The 22,300-nt window shown below is 48.5% G+C and overlaps 1 protein-coding gene across 1 annotated transcript in view; it reads right to left on the bottom strand.

Annotated features, from left to right (window-relative positions):
• The window catches only part of LPP (LIM domain containing preferred translocation partner in lipoma), a 112,038-nt gene that overhangs the window by 8,966 nt on the left and 80,772 nt on the right, over positions 1-22,300 (bottom strand). The gene's annotated exons all lie outside the window — the stretch shown is intronic.

The following is a 22,300-nucleotide window of genomic DNA, read 5'->3' as shown; positions in this document are numbered from 1 at the left end:
CAGAATCCTATAAGAAATCTACATGTACCTAGAAGCCTGAGAGTGCTTGTAGCAGCCGCTGGTTTTGACAGCTGCTACAGGCACCACAAAGAAGACTGATCGCCGAAGAATTGATGCTTTTGAATTATGGTGCTGGAGGAGACTCTTGAGAGTCCCATGGACTGCAAGAAGATCAAACCTCTCCATTCTGAAGGAAATCAGCCCTGAGTGCTCACTGGAAGGGCAGATCCTGAAATTGAGGCTCCAGTACTTTGGCCACCTCATGAGAAGAGAAGACTCCCTGGAAAAGACCCTGATGTTGGGAAAGATGGAGGGCACAAGGAGAAGGAGACGACAGAGGATGAGATGGTTGGACAGTGTTCTCGAAGCTACCAACACGAGTCTGACCAAACTGCGGGAGGCAGCGGAAGACAGGAGTGCCTGGCGTGCTCTGGTCCATGGGGTCACGAAGAGTCGGAAACGACTGAACGACTGAACAAACAAAACAGGCACCAACGGAACTCTTTCCCCAGAAACCCTTTCAGAACCATTACTGAATTACCTAATGGCAGCAAGTGGCTTCCTATTTCAGGGAGAGGTACAGATTAGTTACAGCAGTTCCTCTTTCTATTGCAATTTCTTTGATCCTCTGTCTCCTTGCTGCAAGAAGTCATATGCTGCTGGAGGAGAAGTGAGTGACAATGCTGAGAAGGTTGGAAGGGTGCTCTCTATGGGTGACTGTAGCAGCTGCTGCAGTCAATATCCGTTACAGTCACCCAGAGGCTTTGGGGGACAACTTGAAGCATCATTGATGGGCTCATGTGCGTTGTGACCCCAAGGTCCACCAACCAGTTATGCACAGAGGTTTGAAGTATTCTGTAGATAAATCTGTGATGATTGCGACGTGAATCCTTTTCAGTTGTGAACACTGTAAGGTCAAGGGAGTCGGCTGCCAACAAAATGAAGAAATGACAGCATTGATGCTAAAAACAAGGGGGTTAAGAACAAAAGAAGGGCCTGCTGGATCAGGCCTATGACACATCTAGTCTGAAATCCTGCTCTGGAAACCAGCTTGTAGGAAACCAGCAAGCAGGATCTGAGCAGAAGAGCAAATCTCCCCTCCTGTGGTTTCCAGCAACTGGGATTCAGAAGAAGAAGAAGAAGAGTTTGGATTTGATATCCCGCTTTATCACTACCCGAAAGAGTCTCAAAGTGGCTAACAATCTCCTTTCCCTTCCTCTCCCACATCAAACACTGTCTCTAAGGTGCTACTGGAAGGAATTAATTTTTTATTTTGTTTTGTCTGTGCGGTGAGTGAGACTGAGAGACTTCAGAGAAGTGTGACTAGCCCAAGGTCACCCAGCAGCTGCATGTGGAGCAGCGGGGACGCGTGTAGTATTCATACTACGCGAACCCAGTTCACCAGATTACGAGTCTACCGCTCTTAAACACTACACCACACTGGCTCCAACTTTGGAGGTCGAAAACACCCATCCTGGCTAGTAGCCATCAACAGCTCCAAGAATTTGTCTAATTCTTTTAAATCCATCCAGGTTATTGGCAGCCCTTCCTCCTGTGGGAGTGAGTTCCACAGTTTAACTACATCAGCGGGACCGAGAGGGGGTCCTGTCGCCTGGGCAGCCCAGGAGCTCCAGACACACTGCCCAGGCTTGCGTCCCAAGAAGGTCACTTTGGTGTTGCTAATGCAGCGGTTGTTTGACTTCACCCCCGGAGTCACACTACATTGTGTCTCAAGACAGATGGATGCCAACAAAGAGCCTGAAGGCGGACTGTTCTTTTATCTGTCCCGATTCTTCCAACACCCAGCTTCATTGGATGCCCACTAGATCTAGCCTTACGAGAGAAGGAGAATTTTCTCCCACCCACGTTCTCCCTGCCACACATCACTTTATAAACTTCTATCCTGATGCCTCTAACTCACCTTTCCCTGGTCTAAAAAGTCCCAAATGCTGTAAAGCTTCCTTCATAAGGGGGTGGCTCCACCCCATGGACCATTTTGTTTGCCCTTTCCTGAACCCTTTCCAACTCTTCTTTCTCCTTTTTGATGTTGTTGAGGTTTAGTTGTTTAGTCGTGTCCGCCTCTTCGTGACCCCATGGACCAGAGCACGCCAGGCACTCCTGTCTTCCACCGCCTCCTGCAGTTTGGCCAAACTCATGCCAGTCGCTTTGAGAACACTGTCCAACCATCTCATCCTCTGTCACCCCCTTCTCCTTGTGCCCTCCATCTTTCACAACATCGGGGTCTTTTCCAGGGAGTCTTCTCTTCTCATGAGTTGGCCAAAGTACTGGAGCCTCAGCTTCAGGATCTGTCCTTCCAGTGAGCACTCAGGGCTGATTTCCTTCAAAATGGATATGTTTGATCTTCTTGCAGTCCATGGGACTCTCAAGAGTCTCCTCCATCATTATAATTTAAAAGCATCAATTCTTCGGCGATCAGTCTTCTTTATGGTCTAGCTCTCACTTCCATACATCACTACTGGGAAAACCATAGCTTTAACTATACGGACCTTTGTCGGCAAGGTGATGTCTTTGCTTTTTAAGATGCTGTCTAGGATTGTCATTGCTTTCCTCCCAAGAAGCAGGCGTCTTTTTTAAGGTGAGGCGACCAGAACTGTACTCAGTATTCTAAAAAGCGCTGCACCCAAGGTTTGCATGATCTGACCACTCCAGGCTTACTGGAACACAGAGGGGGTGCAGGTTTATCCTGGAAGATTTCCCTGACCTCGTAATGGTTGTCCTTTTATCTCTGGACTCCCTTTCGCTAAAGATCTAAGAGCACCCTGTTTGTTACTGGGGGAAGGCCACAGAAGACAAAGGAAGGGCTGGGGGGGGGGTGGACGGTGGACGCCGTGCTTCTAATCCCTGAATCTCTGCAGGCCTGAGATGGAGTTTTGTGCCTGGGAACAGCAGAGGGCCTTCGCTCCCCGAGAAAAACGCAGCTCCAACAATGACAGCCAGATTAATTAAGCTCGTTAAAAGATCATAAAAACCCTCAGAGGTGGAAGCAAGCACAGTCTATGCTTGACTCTTTTATTATTATTAGCTGGGTGATAAAATCGCCAATTGCTGGTTATAAATTATAATGGGCAAAGCAGAAGCCGCTGGATGAATGTGGGGGGGGGGAGAGAAGAAGATCTCTTGCGGAGAGCCACCAGAGGTTCTCTCTCTCTCAGGGTCTTTGCTTCTGCATGAAATGAGAAGGTTCTGGTGCCCGAATACTGAACCTCCCTGCTTTCCGAGGGACTTAGGAGCAACTCAATCCACTTCACACTTACAAACGTAAGAGCCCTCTTGGATCAGGCCAGTGGCGTAACTAGTGGAGTCTCCTTCTTTGGAGGTCTTTAAGCGGAGGCTTGACAGCCATCTGTCAGGAATGCTTTGATGGTGTTTCCTGCTTGGCAGGGGGTTGGACTGGATGGCCCTTGGGGTCTCTTCCAACTCTAGGATTCTAGGATTCTAGTCCAGCATCCTGTTCTCGCAGTGACCAACCAAAAAGTTCATGTCTGCGCAACTCTCTGCTGAAATCCCATAACTCTTCCACTGGCATAGAAAGGGCGGGGTGTAGGGGGTGGGGTGCCCCCAGCAGTAGGATCCCAATAGGGTTCCATCTCGGCATGCCTCACCCCCAGAACGCACCCCACGCCACCCCATGCCCCCTCCTGCTTCCCGCCACCGGTGCTGGAGCATGAAGCTCCACCACTGCAAGGAAGGAAGGGTTCAGCAGGCTGGACCACCACAACGGGACCACCACTGAGGATTTATTTGCTTGGAAAAGAGTTGAAACGATAAGGGGAAGTTGGGAAGATACGCACGCAAGATACCGGTAGTTTGAATGCAAAGAGATAAGGGATACGGTTGCAAGGCAAGCCCAGCCTTTGGAGCAAAAGAACTGGAGGAAATTAGAATCCTAGAATCCTAGAATCCTAGAGTTGGAAGAGACCCCAAGGGCCATCCAGTCCAACCCCCTGCCAAGCAGGAAACGCCATCAAAGCATTCCTGACAGATGGCTGTCAAGCCTCCGCTTAAAGACCTCCAAAGAAGGAGACTCCACCACACTCCTTGGCAGCAAATTCCACTGTCCAACAGCTCTTGCTGTCAGGAAGTTCTTCCTAATGTGTTTAGGTGGAATCTTCTTTCTTGTAGTTTGAATCCATTGCCCCGTGTCCGCTTCTCTGGAGCAGCAGAAAACAACCTTTCTCCCTCCTCTGTATGACATCCTTTTATATATTTGAACATGGCTATCAGATCCCCCCTTAACCTTCTCTTCTCCAGGCTAAACATACCCAGCTCCCTAAGCCGTTCCTCATAAGGCATCGTTTCCAGGCCTTGGACCAAATTAAGTCCATGAATTTCCCTCTCTCCCCCCTGACACCTGCAAGGTATTTCCAGGTGGGTGAGGAGGGAGGGGACCAGCAGAAGATTCCGGCGGGCTCAAGGAGCCAGTGCCAGGTTGCAGAAAATGAATGAACATTAGGAAGAAAGGCGGACCAATGAGCTCCTTTGGGATCTCGGAATTTACCCAAGAAAATGGAGCGCTTATTACTCCTGGGTTTGCGGCGCCTCGTGAATTATTTAATCATTGTTCCTTTGCAGGAGGAATATATTTATCTGCCCATTGGAGAGAGAGAGAGAGAGGGAGGGAGAGAACATAGTGTTGCAATTTGTTTATATTAATCTGGAAAACATGATTACTATTATTTTACGAGATGAAGAAGTGGGAAGAAGCCAGGGTGGGACAAGTAAACACAGCCTATGAGAGGCATAGGAAGTTCTCTTATACTGAATCAGGTCATCTAGATTAGGATTGTCTACTCTGACTGGCAGAAGCTCTCCAAGGCTTCAGGGAGGGAAATTCTCCCAATTCTACCTGGGGATGACGCAGACTGAACTGGGAATCACAGTCATAGGATTGTAGAGTTGGGAAGGATCTGAGGGTCACCTAGTCCAACCCCCTGCAATGCAGGAATCTCAGCTAAAGCATCCATGACAGATGGCCATCCAACCTCTGCTTAAAAACCTCAAAGAAAGGAGAGTTCACCTCCTCTCGAGCAAGTCCACTCTACTGTTGAACAGCTCTAACTACAAGAAAGTTTCTCCTGATGTTGAGTCGGAATCACCTTTCTTGTAACTTGAAGCCACGGGTTCGAGTCCTACCCTCCAGAGCAGGAGGAAACAAGCATGGGACAACCCTTCAGATATTTGAAGATGGCTCTCCTATCTCCTCTCTGTCTCAACTTTCCCAGGCTAAACATACCCAGCTCCTTCAAGCGCTCCTCATAAGGCTTAGTTTCCAGACACTTGGATCATCTTGGTTGCCCTCCTCTGCACACTTTCCAGCTTGTCAACATCCTTTTTTAATTGTGGCACCCAAAATTGGACACAAATTTCCAAGTGTGGTTTGTCCAAAGCAGAATAGAGTGGTACCGTGACTTCCCCTGACCTGGACACGATACCTCTGTTGATGCAGCCTAGAAGAGCAATAGCTGTTTTTTGCTGCCGCATCACACTGTTGACTCATGTTCAGCTTGTGGTCCACCAAGATTCCTAGATCCTTTTCACATGTACTGCAAGTAAGCCAATAGGAATGCTCCCATGGACTCTTCAGAATCTGTCTAGTAACACATTACTGAATACTGTCTAAACCACTGAGCCTCTTGGGCTTGCCCATCAGAAGGTCGGCGGTTCCAATCCCCACGGCGGGGTGAGCTCCCGTTACTCGGCCCCTGCTCCTGCCAACCTAGCAGTTCAAAAGCATATCAGTGCAAGTAGATAAATAGGTACCGCTCTGGTGGGAAGGTAAACGGGGTTTCCGTGCGCTGCTCTGGTTTCAGTGTTCCGTTGCACAAGAAGCGGCTTAGTCCTGCTGGCCACATGACCCAGAAAAACTGTCTGCAGACTAACGCCAGCTCCCTTGGCCAGTAAAGCGAGATGAGCGCCGCAACCCCAGAGTCGTCTGTGAATGGACTTAACTGTCAGGGCTCCTTTACCTTTACATTTTTTAGCAGTGAATGAGATGTGAGCCTCTGTACGTGAACTTCTGTTCTTGAGTGCACCAATGGGGTGAATATTGTCTTTGTGCATATTGGTAGAGGTCTGGGAGATGAGTCATACTGAATGAGTCGTAGGGTTTTCTTTAATGATGGTGTCGATGTAAAGCAGGATTTCGGTGTGATGTACAGAATTTCGCAAGTTAGGACTGTTTTTCGGCAAGAGGAGACTGAAGATGATGGGGATCCCTGAATCCAAAGATGTCTCAAAATATGCTGCTATGTTTTTGAGGTGCCATAGTTTTAGTGTAGCTTTGCTCAGTAAGGGAAAGGGACCCCTGACCATTAGGTTCAGTCACGGATGACTCTGGGGTTGTGGCACTCATCTCGCTTTACTGGCCAAGGGAGCCGGTGTACAGCTTCTGGGTCATGTGGCCAGCATGACTAAGCCACTTCTGGCGAACCAGAGCAGCACACGGAAACGCCGTTTACCTTCCCGCCAGACTGGTACCTATTTATCTACTTGCACTTTGACGTGCTTTTGAACTGCTAGGTTGGCAGAAGGTGGGACTGAGCAATTGGTACTACACTGCATAATATTGTAGATTCTCCATTTTTTTTCTGTTTACCACATATATTGCATTTATTATTTTGTAAGCTGCTTACAAAACGGAGGCAGTGAGAGATTTTACATTCTTGGGCTCCATGATCACTGCAGATGGTGACGAAATTAAAAGATGCCTGCTTCTTGGGAGGAAAGCAATGATAAACCTAGACAGCATCTTAAAAAGCAGAGACATCACCTTGCTGACAAAGGTCCATAAAGTTAAAGATATGGTTTCCCCAGTAGTAATGTATGATAAGTGAGAGCTGGACCATAAAGAAGGCTGATCGCCGAAGAATTGATGCTTTTGAATTCTGGTGCTGGAGGAGACTCTTGAGAGTCCCATGGACTGCAAGAAGGTCAAACCTCTCCATTCTGAAGGAAATCGGCCCTGAGTGCTCACTAGAAGGACAGATCCTGAAGCTGAGACTCCTGTATTTTGGCCACCTCGTGAGAAGAGCAGACTCCCTAGAAAAGTCCCTGATGTTGGGAAAGATGGAGGGCACAAGGAGAAGGGGACGACAGAGGATGAGATGGTTGGACAGTGTTCTCGAAGCGACTGGCATGAGTTTGGCCAAACTGAGGGAGGCAGTGGAAGACAGGAGTGCCTGGCGTGCTCGGGTCCGTGGGGTCACGAAGAGTTGGACACGACTGAACGACTGAACGACTGAACAACAACAACAACAACAACAACAAGCTGCTTAGAGACTCTTGTAAGCATTAAGCGGTATATAAATATATTAACTTGACTGATCCATCAACGCCCAAGGAGAAATTCCATCTCCTGGCTCCTGACTTACGAGCCCTGGAGAGCTACGAGTTGAACAACAATTATTTGTGGAGTGCCAATAAATCCTTTGCGCAAACATCACGGGATCGGCCTTGCTGCAACCGACTTATGATTCCGTACGGTCGACGCCGTATGAAGTCGTTAGAAACCTACGAAGGAGACGAGCGAGGAGAACGCCCAAAGCTAACAAAATGTACGGCGCTGAAGTGCAGAGTAAATGAGGAGCTTAAACTCCTTTTGTGTTGCCATAATTTAACATATCATTAGCAGCTGCGGGGTAGGATTTGTGGCTGCGGCGGGGAGCCTGTTCCTCACAACGCCTCCGCCACCCAGATTTGATGGCAGCCTCGCCTTGCGAGGAAAGGGACGCTCTGCAAAGAACAGAACATCATCTTCCCCCCCCCCACACACCTCCATTCGCTCCCTACTCCATGCCTCTCCCTTTCTGCCGAGGGCGCGAAATCGAAACGCGCCGGGGCAGTTTGTGCGGAGTTATGGGGCCATTCATTCCAGCAGACAGCCCGCTTTAAACACATCTATGTAATGGATAGGAAAAAGTGTTTAAGCAACAATAAAAAGAGGAGATTTAGTGGGATTAATAAAGGTGTCTCTTAAAGCAGCATGTCACCATTAAGATAATTAACGGGGCATACAGGAGGCCTGGTTGGAACGTGGGTTTAGTATCCTGCGACCCCGAGGATGTGCCAGCGCACTTTCCAGGTGCCAAAAACTTCTCCGAGAGGAAAGTGGGGAGAGAAAAAGCTATGTCCGTAAAAGAGGGGTTTAAATTTTAAGTGATAACAGTGTGGATCTGGAACGCAAAGGTTAAGGGAATATTAGAAGGGCAATAATTCCATCTGATTAAACTTTTATCTGGAGTGGCTGTAAAATGTTCTGAATGAATTAAGGGTTTTTATTAACAGATGTAAGGGCTCCATAAAAAGGGTTTAAAAAGAATAAAGAATTAAAAAAAAAGATGAAGTGACGGAGAGGGAAAGTCTGAAAGAAGAGGCAGGAGCATGAAGTGATAACCTGACTGACAGTTTAGGAAAAAAAGATGTGCATGTATACAGCATAAGAGTTTCAGCGAATGAGGATGCTTGTAATTCAAAGTAGAGAGTGATTCTTTACGGCAAAAAACAAAACCAAACACCCCCAGTCCCATGAATAGCACTTTTATTATCCTGCGCATCCACAGCCCTTTTCAGTATTCAGTACGGCTAGCAACTCCTTTATTGTTATTGATATTTTGCCCCTTGCGAGGGAGTACAGAAACGGAATAACAGATCCCACTTACAGCCCATGCATCTCCCCCATCCACAAACACTTAACGGAATTAAAAATTAATAAAGTACCAAAAAGGAAAAAAAAAAGGATGACAAGGCAAAAGCTTCATTTTCCAAATTACAAAGGGGAAACTGTGGCCTGGCTGGCACCGGAGACCCTGCCTCTGTCTGAGCAGCTCTGTGAATTTCCACCAGCAAACGAAAGCAGATATATGAGAAGCTACAACGGTAGGCAGGTGAGCAGCTCCTGGGGTTTTTACACTGCAAAGCAGCCCCGGATGTTAGTAAGTAGGAGAGGAGCAGTGGGCTGCTTAACCCTCTCCCCTGCAGCTGTTTCCCCACTCCAAAGGGTCCTCTCCCAGCTGATTTCCCAGCCGCAAGGGCAAAGAGGACAAGGGATCTGTGAATCTCTCTTCCCCTGCAGAGAGAAAATCAGATTGTGGAGGGTGATCGTGAGCAGATAAATGGCAGGAGGGACAAAGGTTAAGCACGGCCTTCCTTCTGTGTTACCAGATTTGGACACTTTCGGCTAATGTCACCTACAAAGTCACTTCCGGACCTCAAGGCCTCTGCTTTCCAGCTAGAGAAGGGGTGGGTGGCATGGCTTCATTCTGCTCCATGATGTTTGGGCAATGAGTGCAATGGTTCCGTTCTCCCCCACCATAAATCGTAGAGTTTGATGGTACCCCAAGAGTCGTCTAGTCCACAGGAGTCACTGCTTCCAAATGGAGAGGGCACAAGAAACAGGTTGAGATGCTGCGTCTTGTGCCTCAGGGATTACATGCAGGGGTCAGCAACCTTTTTCAGTCGGACTATTTTTTTGGGGGGGGGGGAATGTACGAATTCCTATGCCCCACAAATAACCCAGAGATGCATTTTAAATAAAAGCACACATTCTACTCATGTAAAAACACGCTGATTCCCGGACCATCCGGGGGCCAGATTGAAAAGGTGATTGAGCTCCAGAGAAGCGGACACGGAGCAATGGATTCAAACTACAAGAAAGAAGATTCCACCTAAACATTAGGAAGAACTTCCTGACAGTGAGAGCTGTTGGACAGTGGGATTTGCTGCCAAGGAGTGTGGTGGAGTCTCCTTCTTTGGGGGTCTTTAAGCGGAGGTTTGACAGCCACCTGTCAGGAATGCTTTGATGGTGTTTCCTGCTTGGCAGGGGGTTGGACTGGATGGCCCTTGTGGTCTCTTCCAACTCTAGGATTCTAGGATTCTATGAGCCGCATCCGGCCCATGGGCCTTAGGTTGCCTACCCTTGCATTACAGCATCACAACAGGACAGAGAAGACACGGGGTCCTTCCTGCATCAGGGGTCATTGGGAGAGGGGCTGTTTTCCCTTGCCTTGTGTTGCCCAAGCTGGGCACAGCAAGGGTGTGAATGTGCCGGCATTTCTGAAAAGAGACCTTTGAAGATGAAATATTTTAAATAAATACATTAGATACTACAACAGCAGCTTTCCTCTCTGTTCAGCTGATCCTGAGCTATTGACGGATTGGGATAGTTGAGGAAGCAGGTTGTCCTGTGTCCAGTTCTGGGCACCACAGTTTAAGAAGGTTGTTGACAAGCTGGAGTGTGTGCAGAGGAGGGCAACCAAGTTGAAACGAAGCCTTATGAGGAGCACTTGAAGGAGCTGGGTACGTTTAGCCTGGGAAAGAGGTATCTGAAGAAGTGTGCATGCACACGAAAGCTCCTACCAAGAACAAACCTAGTTGGTCTCTAAGGTGCTCCTGGAAGGATTTTTTGATTTTTGATTTTTTTTTTCTGGAAAAGAGGAGACTGAGAGGAGATATGAGAGCCATCTTCAAATATCTGAAGGCCTCCTTCCACCTGCCTTGCCCTACCCTCCAGCCCTGGGAGTCCTCATGAGGGAGCTGGTCCTGAAGGAAGAACTGTGAGGTGAGAGACTCCATCAGGCAAGGTCTCCTTCCACCAGTCTCTGCTTCATCCTCTAGTCTCTGCTTCTCAATTTGTATTGTGTTATTTTATGTACTGTGCCTTGCCATTGTTTTATTGATTATAGTTTAGAAATTATTTATTGTAACTGTTGAGTGGATTTCTGTTTAACTTTTATATGCTGATATTATTATTATTTTATACTATCCTAATGATTGTTGAATGTTACTTTTGTGATCTGTTTGCTTATTTTAAAGTTATGTTTTGTATTGATTTTATGATGTTAGACACTCTGAGCCCAGCCTCGGCTAGGGAGGATGGGATACAAATAAAAATGTTGTTGTTGTTATTTATTATTATTATTATTATTATTATTATTATTATTATTATTATTATTATTATTATTATGAAGGGCTGTCACATGGAAGAGGGAGCAAGCCTGTTTTCTCCTCTGGAGGGTAGGACTTGAATCAAGGGCTCCAAGTTACAAGAAGGGAGATTCTGACTAAACATCAGAAAGTGTGATGGCCTGGGAGTCAGACTCTGATGCTGAACCTGAGGGATCCCAGCCTGCACAGGATTCCCCGCCTCCAGAACCAGCTGAGCTGGGGCCAGGGCTTGAGCCTGAAGGATCCTCACCTGTGCTGGATCCCCAGGTGCAGGCATCAGCAGAGTCTGCTCTGGCTCCTGATGGGAGGGAGGACCCATTGCCTGCAGGTGCTCCACTCCCAGCCTCTTCAGAGGAAGCTGAGGCAGCCCCTGGGTCCAGTAACCCACCAGCCTCTCCTGAGCTACAGAGGCTCAGGGCAGAGAGGCGAAGGGAGTTAAGTGCCTACAGGAGGAGTGCTCGCCTCCAGGCCCGGAGGAGAGGCGAGTCTCCGGAGGATCGGGGCCGTCCTAAGCACAGGGCCAGATAAAAGCCAGCCAGACCCAGCCCAAGTTGCGTGAGCAACTTAGTTGCAAGCGTGTGCTCAACCTGCAACCTCGTGCCTGCACCTGCCTTGGACCTTGACCTGCTCCCTGCCTCGCTCCCCGCCGGACTGACCTCCTTTGGACCCCTAGACCTAGGACTGGACTTGGACCTCGCTTCACGGACAAACCCCTGGGGCCAGCACAGAAAGAATTTTCTGACAGTAAGAGCTGCTGCTGGACACGGGTGGCGCTGTGGGTTAAACCACAGAACCAAGGGCTTGCTGATCAGAAGGTCGGCGGTTCGAATCCCCACGATGGGGTGAGCTCCCGTTGCTTGGTCCTTGCTCCTGCCAACCTAGTAGTTCAAAAGCACGTCAAAGTGCAAGTAGATAAACAGGTACCGCTCTGGCGGGGAGGTAAATGGCGTTTCTGTGCACTGCTCTGGTTCGCCAGAAGCGGCTTAGTCATGCTGGCCACATGACCCGGGAGCTGTATGCCAGCTCCCTCAGCCAGTAAAGCGAGATGAGCGCTGCAACCCCAGAGTCGTCCACGACTGGACCTAATGGTCAGGGGTCCCTTTACCTTTTTAAGAGAGCTGCTCCACAGTGGAAAGGACTCCCTTGGAAAGTTGTGGACTCTCCTTCATTGCAGGTTTTTAAACAGCCTTTGGGTGGCCATCTGTCATGGGTGCTTTAGTCAGGTTTCCTGCATCGCAGGGGGTTGGACTGGATGGCCCTTGGGGTCTCTTCCAATTCTAAGATTCTATGAAAGTTCTCAGCAACAGAACTTCTCCCAGTGGCCAGACACTCCCAGGAAGTGTCCCCGGGCAAAACGTGAAAGCAAGAGAACTCTCCCATCGGAGCTCCATGCCCACCTGCCCTACACCCGGCAGGTAAAATGAGATCAGACAAAAAAGGGGTTTGGAGGTGCCAATGATAAGCTGTTTGGGAGCCCTTGCAAAGCCCCAGCTGTTGTTTTTTTTTTTTGCAAGCACTGATGTTCGGTGTTTCCTGGGAGCTGCATACAGCACTCAAAGCCCTGGCAACTAGCTAAATGTTGACTCTTCAAAGCTTAGCGCCGTGGTGAGCTTGCACCCACAGAGTATTAATTTCTCACTGCGTAGGTAAAAATGGATGTCACCGTGTCATCAGGAGATCAGTGGGTGGGCAGCCTTCCTCACCTGCCTAACATGGTCCATGGAGGGTGGCGGAGAGAGCGACCCAGACCTTTGTCGGGGTCCAATTCCCCACCCGATCCACAGTGACCAGCGGCAGTTCTCCAGAGTTGCAGGACAGGGCAGGGATCGGAGCTGGGACTTTCAGCCGCTGTGCTAGAACATCGCGCGAAAAAGAGGGACGCAGCATCTTTCGGGTCTCTGCTTTGGCAGGCGCCACAAGCAGCTCACCCAAACCGCACGGAGCTCTGTTTGCAAATGGCTGCATTTCATTGCCCTCCATACATTATTCTCTGGAGGGGGCGGGATGACTTTTCTAGCCTTGAGATTCCGCAGTCAAGGTGATCCCTCTGCCTTGGATGGCAAGTGGCTCTTGAGCACCTGCACAAAGCGTCTCTCGTCCTCCATCCAGGCTGGAATGTCCACCATGCGGTTTCCTTTGTTTGCTCTTCTTATGGGGTCCTTCCAGGCTGCTATTCTCCTTAATTCAACTAACTTTGCAACAGGAAAATATCCTCCTTGCTTTTTTAAATTTAATTTTTATTAAGTTTTCCATTTTTTCCAATATTACAACATAACAAATAACATACTGTATATTCCGGCGTATAAGACTACTTTTTAATCCAGGAAAATCTTCTCAAAAGTAGGGGGTCGTCTTATACTCCGGGTGGAGAATGTGCAGTCAAGCATATATCAAACTCTATATTTTAACTGGAAAAGTTGGGGGTAGTCTTATACGTCCAGTCGTCTTATATGCTGGAAAATACGGTAATTCACAATTCCAAAAAATTTCCTTCCAGTAGCACCTTAGAGACCAACTAAGTTTGTTCTTGGTATCTGAAGAAGTGTGCATGCACACGAAAGCTCATACCAAGAACAAACTTTGTTGTTGTTCAGTCGTTCACTCGTGTCCGACTCTTCGTGACCCCATGGACCAGAGCATGCCAGGCACGCCTATCCTTCACTGCCTCTCACAGTTTGGCCAAACTCATGCCAGTCGCTTCGAGAACACTATCCAACCATCTCATCCTCTGTCGTCCCCTTCTCCTTCTGCCCTCCATCTTTCCCAACATCAGGGTCTTTTCCAGGGAGTCTTCTCTTCTCATGAGGTGGCCAAAGTACTGGAGCCTCAGCTTCAGGATCTGTCCTTCCAGTGAGCACTCAGGGCTGATTTCCTTCAGAATGGATAGGTTTGATCTTCCTGCAGTCCATGGGACTCTCAAGAGTCTCCTCCAGTACCATAATTCAAAAGCATAAATTCTTCAGCAATCAGTCTTCTTGATGGTCCAGCTCTCACTTCCATACATCACTACTGGGAAAACCATAGCTTGAACTATACGGACCTTTGTTGGCAAGGTGATGTCATACTGGTACAGAACTCCTGCTTGTTTTGAATGCCATATCCAGTTCTGGCGGGCAGCTCTGCTGGGTTGTTAGGGCCCACAACTCTTTGCTGTGGTTACTTTTACTTAGGGACGCGGGTGGCGCTGTGGTCTAAACCACTGAGCCTCTTGGGCTTGCTGATCGGAAGGTCGGCGGTTCGAATCCCCATGACGGGGTGAGCTCCCGTTTCTCTGTCCCAGCTGCTGCCAACCTAGTATGCCAGAATCACGATCCTCCGTGTGCCAGTAGCAATTTAGTCCTGCTGACCACGTGACCTGGAAAAACTGTCTGTGGACAAACGCCGGCTCCATCGGCCTGAAACCAAGATGAGCGTCACAACCCCATAGTCGCCTTTGACTGGACTTAACCATCCAGGGGTCCTTTACCTTTTTTTTTGCCGACACTGGCAAAACGAAAGCCCCCCAGGCCCCCCAAATTCAACCCTAAGCAATTTATTTGATCTGTACCTGCAGAGGGAACCAAGTGCCCACAGAGGGTGATATCCTGACAGGGCTCAGGTGTTCTTCAGTTCAAAGAGTGTGAGAGGCATTTTAATGAATTTCATCTTTCTTCTCCCCACCCTTTTGTTTCTCAAGTAGTCACTCAGAATTCTTTATACTCTTTGGGAAACAAACATAATAGTCTTAATGATCCCACTGAGCAGTTAAAATTCAAATTACCAAGCGCTGGGAGCAGCAAACACAGACAAGCACTTTCCGTAAATTACTCTCCAATTTGGGTTGCGATAAAAACAAAAATACAGGATTTTTAAAAATGTGCCTGCATATATATATATATATATATATATATATATATATATATATATATATATATATATTCTCTAAATGTTCTTCTTGCATCTGATTTACATTCTTACTTGGCTGCTATTCTTCTTCATAATCTCTTTTATGGGGGAAAAAACAGCAAATGAATTATATTATTTTAAAAATAGCTGTTCTTTACAGTATGGATCTGGCATCTGCTTTCAAACTGCAAGAAAGGTTTTCCTGTGCAAAGCCCCATTAGACACCAAGAGAGTAGGAAAGGTTGGATCTGGGCCCCAGAGAGGCTTGCCTTCAGTTTTACTACTATTATTATCAATTCCTGTTGTTATTGCGAGGGCATTTGTATTTCGCTGTATATTATTCCATTTGGGGTCAAACCCTCTGAAACCAGGTGTTTTTTTTTTTTAAAAAAAGCAAAAAACCCCCAAAAGAATAGGAAACTGGGAATAAAGCAGTGTGATGTGACACAATTAAATATGTCAACAAGACTTGGTTGGGGAACTCCTTTAGACCTCATCCTGCAAACACACGGCCTCCAAACAGATTCAGACCCAGCAACAGGCCACAGAGCCAGTGTGTGGCCTTAGTGGTTAGAGTTTCGGACCTGGGAGTGACCTGTGTTCAAATCCCCACTCGGCTATGAGGCTCCCTGGGCGTGACATTGGGGGCCAGTCACTGACTCCTAGCCTAACCTCTACCTCACAGGGTTGTTGTGAGGATTAAACGAGGAGGGGGAGATCCTTGCGATCCACCTTGAGGTCCATCGTTCAGCCCGGACCCCGAGGTCCAGCTCCGAGGGCCTTCTGGCGGTTCCCTCCCTGCGAGAACTGAGGTTGTAGGGAAGCAGGCAGAGGACCTTCTCGGTGGTGGCGCCCGCCCTGTGGAACGCCCTCCCATCAGATGTCAAGGAAATAAACAACTCTCTGACTTTTAGAAGACACCTGAAGGCAGCCCTGTTTAGGGAGGTTTTTAATGTTTGATGTTTTATTGTGGTTTTAATATTCTGTTGGGAGCCGCCCAGAGTGGGACAGATGGCTATCGTGACATGTGCAAGACATGTGCAAGCTCAACAACTTTGGGCAATCCCCCCCCAAAAAAATGCTCAAAAACTCTGGGCAATCCTCCCCCCATTTTCTTAATTCAGAGTCCCCCATGCGTCTTATGCATGGAGGTGTGTTATACACGGAAAAATACGGTATGTATATCAGGGGAGGCCGTTGAAGAGGTACAGGTGAGCAGCAAAAAGGAGGACCTAACTCCCATCATTATCCTCTCAAAAATGGGGGGACGCAACAGCTCACAGGGAACAGAAATGATGTCACAGGAGGAGAACGGTCCTGGTTGAGAGAATGTCACCAGGACATTGGCAAACGCCACATTTGCCTAGCGAAGCCGTGTGTGTCCCCAGCCTGAGCAAACTGCTCGTTCTTGGGCGACGTCCTTCTGATAAGTACCGAGGCTGGAAAGCTGACAGCTGGCACAGGGCGAGCATCGCTCTCGTCAATCTTTTATAACAGCGCATGCAAGGATATTGCAACTAACCTTCGCTTTCCGTCCCAAGACTGCTGCCGTGGCTCCGCTGCAACTTTTCGGACCTTCGGAGGGAGCAGAGGCAATGGGAGGAGCAGTCCGGGGGTGGGGGGGTGGGGGTGGGAACATCAAGCAGGGCAGGGTCGGGGGGAATTGAGAGACAGTGTGGCGCAATGGTTAGAGTGTCAAACTAGGACCCGGGAGAGCAGGGTTCGTATCCCCACTCAGCCATGAAGCTCACTGGGTGACCTTGGGCCAGGCACCATCTCGTAGCCCAACCTACCTCACAGGGTTGTTGTGGGGACGAAATGGGGAGGAGGAGAACCATGGAGGCCAACTAATAATAATAATCATAGAACCATAGAATCCTAGAGTTGGAAGAGACCCCAAGGGCCATCCAGTCCAACCCCCTGCCAAGCAGGAAACACCATCAAAGCATTCCTGACAGATGGCTGTCAAGCTTCTGTTTAAAGACCTCCAAAGAAGGAGACTCCACCACACTCCTTGGCAGCAAATTCCACTGCCGAACAGCTCTCACTGTCAGGAAGTTCTTCCTAATGTTTAGGTGGAATCTTCTTTCTTGTACTTTGAATCCATTGCCCCGTGTCCGCTTCTCTGGAGCAGCAGAAAACAACCTTTCACCCTCCTCTACATGACATCCTTTTATATATTTGAACATGGCTATCATATCACCCCTTAACCTTCTCTTCTCCAGGCTAAACATACCCAGCTCCCTAAGCCGTTCCTCATAAGGCATCGTTTCCAGGCCTTTGACCATTTTGGTTGCCCTCTTCTGGACACGTTCCAGCTTGTCAGTATCCTTCTTGAACTGTGGTGCCCCAAACTGGACACAGTATTCCAGGTGAGGTCTGACCAGAGCAGAATATAGTGGTACTATTACTTCCCTTGATCTAGACGCTATATTCCTATTGATGCAACCCAGAATTGCATTGGCTTTTTTAGCTGCTGCATCACACTGTTGACTCATGTCAAGTTTGGTTGCGGCACTCATCTCACTTTACTGGCCTAGGGAGCCAGTGTACACCTTCCGGTTCATGTGGCCAGCCTGACTAAGCCGCTTATGGCAAACCAGAGCAGCGCACGGAAATGCCGTTTACCTTCCCGCTGGAGCGGTATCAATTTATCAACTTGCACTTTGACATGCTTTTGAACTGCTAGGTTGGCAGGAGCAGGGACCGAGCAATGGGAGCTCACCCCGTCGCGGGGATTCGAACCGCCGACCTTCTGATTGGCAAGCCCAAGAGGCTCAGTGCTTTAGACCACAGGACTTACTGATGAGCAGACACAAGCAGGATTGCCCTGCTAGTCACTGCACTGCATTCTCTCAATCCCTCCTCTCCTCTCCTCCCTCCCTCTCTCTCTCTGGGTATCCTGTCACCTATTTTGCCACCTTTTGAAACACGGACTTCTCTGAATTGCGCAGCACAGTTCTCTGACCATGTAATAGGTCCAAGCAATGCACCTATTATGGAAAAGTGTGTATACTTGCTTTGCGAAAACATGTATATTAGACACAATTGCATGCAAATGCCTGTCTGTTAAGAGAAATCAGCACTAAAAGGCTGACCATTCTCCTAAAGTGTTGTTGCTGTTGTTGAAAGAAATACGATAAAAATTGCTAGTTGGTGCGAAGATCTTGAACTTTGAAAACATGAGAAACAAACAGAGATGCACAGATTCTCCCATTCCTCGTCCCACGTGGTGACACAGACATGTTTCTGCCCCCACCCCAGGGTTATTTATGAGACCGTTTTAGCATCCTGGGGGAGGCAGAGAGGGGCGGCAAGAGACCAGCAAGGCTTCTCAGACGATATGAATAATGGCAAACGGAGAGAGACTGAATGAAGGTGTAGGCCAGATAATTGGAAACGCGTTAGAAGATTTAGCATTTGCAATGCAATCCACGCAGGGCTGGCCCACGGCCGCTGTCCTGCTTTTCATCCTAAGCAACCAATTCCCCATCTAGTTCAAAGCGAGAGTTGCGTTTGGGGGAAGGAGTGTTGGATTTACACCGATTCCTTTTCCTTCCCTACCCAGGGGTAAGAGGGTGGGTCTCAGTAGGCGGCTCTTGGCTGTTGAACCCAGAACCCGGGAACATCAGACACCACCTTCTGAACATTCCTCAGAACATTCCTTCTGAGGAATGATCAAGGGAATTGGGCATGTTTAGCCTGCAGGAGAGGGATGCGGGTGGCGCTGTGGGTTAAACCACAGGGCTTGCCGATCAGAAGGTCGACGGTTTGAATCCCCAAAGCGGGGTGAGCTCCCATTGCTCGGTCCCAGCTCCTGCCCACCTAGCAGTTTGAAAGCACGTCAAAGTGCAAGTAGATAAATAGGTACCACTTCAGCGGGAAGGTAAACGGCATTTCTGTGAGCTGCTCTGGTTTCACCAGAAGCGGCTTAGTAAGGCTGGCCACATACCCAGAAGCTGTATGCCAGCTCCCTCGGTCAGTAAAGCGAGATGAGCGCCGCAACCCCGAGTCGTCTGCGACTGGACCGCGACTGAAATCAGGGGTCCCTTTACCTTTACCTAGCCTGTAGGAGAGGATACTGTGAAAGGTCCTATGACACCAGTCTTCAAATACCCCACGGGCCATCTAGTTCAACTTCCTGTAATGCAGAAATCACAGCTAGTCATCCAACCTCTGCTTAAAAACCTCCAAGGAAGGAGAGTCTACCTCCTTTTGACCGAGTCTGTTCTGCTGTGCTCACCACCAGGAAGTTATTCCTGATGTTTAACTGCTGAATAGTTAATCCCTCAAATGCTTCTGAGGTTCAACTCACCACCGATGGATTCAAGTTACGAGAAAGGAGATTCCAACTAAACCTTAGGAAGAACTTTGGTGATGGTGAGAGCCGTTCGACGGTGGAATGGACCCTCTCAGAAGTCCTTCCATGGAGGTTTCCAAGCAAAGGTTGGGTGGCCCTCTGTCACGAATGCTTTATCTGAGATCCCTGCATTGCAGAGGGTTGCTGACCCTCGTGGCGCTCTTTCAACTCCACAATGCTATTATTCTATTTTGTATTTGCATTTCTTTTGAATGTTCAGTTGTTCTTAAATGTTGTCGAGTCCCTGGGGACCCTCAGTGGTTGCTTACAAGATGTCCTTGCGGTGCTCTGGGACAATTGTCCTCGACGCTGGTTGTCATCCTGCCCCTCCAGCGCTCAAAGCCGCGCTGAGGATCAGGCTCATGCCGCCGGCCAATTACCATTCTTTTATGCTTTAACAAAGATTAGATGATAAATCTGAAAGCGGGCGAGAGGACGAGGATCCTTTTGCGTTTTCTTGCTCATCCTTTTATCTCCGAACGGAGGAAGCTTACTGAACCTTCGCCAGCAATTCACTCAGGCTAATGAAGTGCGTAAGTAATGAGATTAAATAATCTCAAAACCATTATTGCTCTGCTCGAGGCAGATACACCTCCAAACTATGGCAGATTCGGGGCGAGACAGGAGGGAGGGGCTCCCTGTCCCTTTGAAAGATTTCCCCGCTCTTGTGAGTGCAGGATCGTGACCCTGGACCAGAACTCCTCCAAGACAGAGTCATCTGGAAACTGTAACTTTGAGGAGAAGGGTGCCCTGGTCCATCTCATGTGGGTCACTAGAACTGCTTCCACTTCCTTGTGCCTGAAGGAGACACCTCTCGTGAGACACAGTCACCTTGGGGAGAGATGCCTCACAGTTGGAAACTCCATTAGCCCCAAAGGAGCCATTAGCTGCAGAAGACTTTTCAACTGGCCAGGAAGCAGCACTCCAGGGATGGAGACCACCCAGCCCTGGAGATGCAATTGAGGTTGTTTTTTTGTTTTTTTTTTTGTTTGTTTGTTTGAGAGGTATAAAGCTGGAGGAAAGGCTGCCACCAAGGTGCTGCTGCTGGTAGGGAGTGGTAATCTTCGGCGTTGTGGCAGCATAAAGCAACAAAAGGAAGTTAAACCATGGAACTCACTGCCACAGCAGGTAGCGATGGCTTTGAAAGATGATTAGGCAAATTCATTGAGGAGAGGGCTATTGATGGCCTCTAACCATGAAGGCTATGATCTGCCTCCACAGTCAGAGGCAGAAATGCTTCTGAATACCAATTGCTGGAAACCACAGCAAGGGAGAGTGTTGCTCTTGTGCCTGCTTTCTGGTTCCCTTTAGGGGTATCTGTCTGGGAATAGGAGGCTGGACTAGATGGGCCATTGGCCTGATCCAGCACGGTATTCTTATGTTGTTGTAGTTCTAAGGGAGAGGAGGAGGAGGAGAACTAGAAGAAGAACCAGAACCTTGCTGAGACAACATAGATGTTTGGTCTCAGCTGCCGGAGAACTGTCCATGGTCCTGAATCAGATCTCCCTCCAAGTTGCTCATCTGGGGAAGCAGGATATACTGACCTCCCCTTCCTTGGATTTGTAAGGCCAGTGATCTAATTCCTAACACAAGGGTGATGGGAGCACAAAACGTCATTGCTACCCCCCCCCCATGAAGTGGTTCCTATGTAGCTACAATGTCCCCCTGGCTGATCCAAAAGGTCCTAGGCAGGATCTGGGGTGGGAAGGCCCTTCCCCTGGGATAGGACTCTAAAGATGCTAGATCCTGTCTGTCTCAGCCAGAGGGAGGTGCTATCCTGTGAGTGACAGGGCTGGCCTCCAAACAACACAGCGGAACAGCTTTGTAAGATGCTTGGAACCAAGTCAGGAGATTGGTCCTTGTAACACCAACTTGTCCAATCTGATAGGTGGTTTCAGATGTCTTTCTCAGACGTCTGCCAACCCAAGATCCTTTGAACTGGGATTGAACCTGGGGTTTGGGATAAATTTTGGGATTGTCCCAAATTTTATGAATGTCCACTGGCCAAGTAGGGCAGGGGTTCAATGACCCACAGGACCCTTTGCCTAGTTTCCTCTCCTTTCTGACCTCTCTGAGACATCAGGCAGAGGTCTTTTCCACCTCTACTACCGGAGATGGGAAGAGCTGAACCTGAGACCTTCTGCATGCCAAGCATATGCTCTGCCACATTCCTACATAGGCCTTCTCTTTGGGATTGAAGTTGCACAACGTCCTTCCTTGCCACCTTGGCACATGAAATGAAGGTGAAATGAAGACAGCTTCCCCAGGAAACCTTCCTCCCAAAGAAACTGTCCTTCCTTTCCAGTAAGAAACATAAATACAATGAGGCTGGCCTTAAACGTTTTGTTTTACATTGCTGTAAATTTTTATGTAATGCTGAAGGGTAAGAGAAACATGACTTGACTTTGAAACTGTTGCGTGGTGTCCTGCACAAAGTGTGTTTCTTGACTCCTCTGCTGTGCAAAAGGTAGGGTTGGCTTACCTACCCAAAACACACACTAAAGAGGAATCTATCAAATGGTCCCCTTTTGCTCCAGAAAGGTTTAAGTCCATGACTTCATAGAATCATAGAAATGGAAGAGACCTCTGGTCAGTCGCTCACTCTCAGGCTAACTGACCTCGCAGGGTTGCAGTGAGGACAAAATGTGGAGTTTAGGAGCACTGCCTTGAGCTCCTTATCGAGAAAAAGGTTGGTTAGAAATGCAATAAATAGGCCGCTCCTCATGTGGGTCAAAGGAGATACTTCATCCCAGCAGCTTAGCTGAATGCAAAGTGGCGCATGCTTTGGAGATTCCCAGAAATGAATTCCTCAGAAGATTCCTCACACCTGAGTCCTCCAGACAGCCAATGAGCATCGACAGCGAAAGGTATGACCTCCAGTGCCCCATGCCACCCCCTTGAATCTTGGTGCACCCCACGGATAATCCCACTCCATCCCACATGGGGACCCCTGGTGTAAGTGGGGACTCAAGAATCAGAGAGACACAGAACATACAAACAGTCTTCCTGAATCTGATGACACCTGCCAGTGTAGTGTAGTGGTTAGAGTGCTGGACTAAGACCTGGGAGAGGCTGGGGTTCGAATCCCCACTT

The sequence above is a fragment of the Lacerta agilis genome, chromosome 5 (assembly GCF_009819535.1).
Source record: "Lacerta agilis isolate rLacAgi1 chromosome 5, rLacAgi1.pri, whole genome shotgun sequence".
NCBI lineage: Eukaryota > Metazoa > Chordata > Lepidosauria > Squamata > Lacertidae > Lacerta > Lacerta agilis.
The sequence above is the reverse complement of the archived record's forward strand: the minus strand, read 5'-3'. Positions and strand labels throughout refer to the sequence as shown.